This window comes from Pinus tabuliformis, chromosome 2_1 (genome assembly GCF_031772625.1).
Source record: "Pinus tabuliformis cultivar Carrire ecotype Pingquan chromosome 2_1, CPIR1, whole genome shotgun sequence".
In the NCBI taxonomy this organism is placed as follows: Eukaryota; Viridiplantae; Streptophyta; class Pinopsida; order Pinales; family Pinaceae; genus Pinus; species Pinus tabuliformis.
This window is the reverse complement of record NC_142299.1, coordinates 980,263,096-980,266,202: the sequence shown is the minus strand read 5'-3', so window position 1 is coordinate 980,266,202 and position 3,107 is coordinate 980,263,096.

Below are 3,107 nucleotides of genomic sequence, written 5' to 3'. Positions count from 1 at the left end.
GCATGGTCACGATGTCTTGAATATTGGATATTTCCAAATTTAGATGTCTCTTGGGTGCCTTGAAGACCAAATATGTTTGGATCAGAATGTCTCTTGATTTCAATTTTATTTTATTATTTTAAGATTTTATTTTTGTTATTAAATCTTTTTGGACCCAAATTCATGGTCTATTGGGTTAATTGCACTAGATAACATGTACCCGAATATGGGTAACCATGACTAGGTAAAATGAAGATTGTTGCTAATGGAAAAAGATGAATGTTGGATGTAATGTTTATATATGAATCTTAATATATTTTAAGTAGTATTAACTAAGTCAGGGTGGATCTCGAGATGCTTGATTTATAGGTTAATGCACAAGATTACTTATGTTGTGATTGACCTAAATTGATGTTATGACATTGAATAGAAACTATATCAAGATTCAAAGTTAACCTTATAAAGCACCTTTCTCAACTTTCTAGATTCTTGGATGCCGAATCCCTCTTACAATAAATTTATACCCAAGAAACTAAGGTTTTAGTGTTATGATGACCTATTAGATACTCCAGAGCCTCGATGGTTTTTCATATGGACTTATATTTGAATCTAGGGTCGAGCAATGGGTGATTTATATGGGTAATATAGATATCTGGACACCTTTGATGCCAAATGCCAATGTGAGAATGTCGATTCAACGACTAATTCACTTGTCATGTCATAAGGTTGAGTTTATTTGGTATTACAACTATTTTAAATGTTTTCTAATGTGCATGTGTTGATGTGGAGGTGAAAAGCATAATTTTGGTATGTGATTAATGTAACACCCTACTCGACCCAAGAATGTAAACAACATGTAAATGCAAAACTAGGATGAAGATCTAGGACACATTAAATAACCCAGTGAGCCGAGGAAAACTTTTGAGGGTTGTGGTGCCCATATACATGTGTGTATATGTGTTATAGGGGTTTTTGTGCTTGTGTGCATGAATGTGTTGTGTTTGGGGCTAGTATGCATGTGTACACATGTTTTATTATTTGAGGCTAGAAGGCCTTATGATATAATTATGTAACACATGCATGTTAATAAAATAAAATGGTTGTACACCGAAAGATGACATGAGAATGGGAGGTTGAGATTCCATGCATGGGTAAAAGAGGCACTTATGATTTAATAAGCATAAAAAATTCCCATGCATATAACCGAAGACCACTAAGGGCTTAGGGAGTGGCAAGTGGTAGAAAATAGGTATGCATACAAAAGAGCAATGTTTGGTATAGTGAATTAGTACACAGGGGATTCTTGCATAGTGATAGGATTACGATCAATTCTTGTGGAGGATGTTAGAAAATGACCATGGAAGCATGGAGACCATAAAATGGAAGTTTGTAAGGGAACCTATAAGATCTGTGAAGTTAATGGAACTCTCGGAAGCCACAATATTGTTAGTTTTAGGTTGTGGGGCTTGGTACCTTGGCTATGAGTCCGGGATGGGTACCTTGAGGATAGTGGAACTCCTGGAAGCCACAAGGTTGTTGGTTGGAGGCTATCAGGTTTGGTACCTTGGTTGTGTTAAGCCTGGAAGGTCTATGGGGGAAGCAGAAGTTCTGTTAGCCATAGGATTGTTGATTGGAGGTTGTTGGGCTTGATATCTTGGTTATGTGAGGCTTGGTAGGGTACCTAGAAGGCCTATCAGGGCATTGGAACTCTTGGAAGCTATATGAATACTGGTTGGAGGTTTCTAGGTTTGGTACCTTGGCTAGTGATTGTTGGTACTGAGCTTGTACCAAATTTTGGGTGTACTGATTCCCATGGAGTCAAAGCCCCAACTCGAGGGTGATCCAATTTTGAAAGAGAATGAACACCAAGATCTATGGTTGGGTGGAATGTCAAAGGCCTATAGTCAGTTACACAAAACGAAAAGATAAGTATTATAGTTTTTTGTATGATTGTTTTTCCACCTCAAATAATTTGTATGTTGTTGTTAATGACATATGAGTCTTAAATTAAATACATTTGTGCATATGCATTGCATATTATCATGTTCCATAATTCCCATAATAGGGGGGAATTTCTAGCATACCGGTTACCAAGGGTAACTAGCATAATATTGGGCCTCACAAGACATAAGAATGAGCCTATAGAGAGCTAGGGTATGTTACAGTCAAGGTTAAAATAATATCCAAGGTAACACGGTCTATGCCGTATGCTACTTTACACCCAAAATTCATTGAGAATGGAAAAAATTATAAATTTTCTACCACATTTTCACCTCGATCAATGTGGTATTAACCATTGCATCCACAAATTTTAAAATATTCAATTACTTGTTAAAACCAACAACTCTCCATTAATATTTGAGTTCAAATCATATTTATCTAGAGATTAAATTGGACAAAGTGAAATATAAGGGAATAAATGTTTTAATAATTTTTATTGTTATTGTTTTAATGATGAACTTTTGTAAATAAGCTTGCTTGATTGGGTTTTTCCAAGATTATGTATGATGTGAAAACTAATTATCTTTTTATGCACTTTTGCATATTTGTAAGAAATAAGAATAATCATAATGATACAAAGTTTGGGAATAACAAGGAAATAAAGGAAGGAGTGAACACATAAGGAGTTAGAGAATATAAGAGTCATCTTCTACTCGTTGAGCGGTTTTCGGTGATATAAGAATTTTGTCATTCCAAATTCGGGACACAAAGTTATGGTCCTCATAAGTGTTGTACTATCATCATGTTATCATGGCATGGTAGATGATATGTTCCCCAAGTCCATGTGGAAAATGATATGGTATGCTGACTAGGAAAGTCATTGCATCCAGATTCAAGGAATAGCTTGTTGGAGTGTGCAGTGGTTCTCTTGTATGTCAGATGGACCCACATTGTATTAATATCTCAAATCCTGGATATGTCCAGATTCAAATGTCTCTTGGGTGTCTTAGACACCAGATAGATCTAGGTCCAAATGTCTCTTGATACCAATTTGTTACTTTATTTTTATTTGTTTTATTATGTTTTTTTTTTTTACATTATTATTATTTAATTTATTTATTTTTAAGATTTATTAGGATATTCAGATATCCAAGCATCCAAAGGTTTCATATTTGTGACATTTTTGG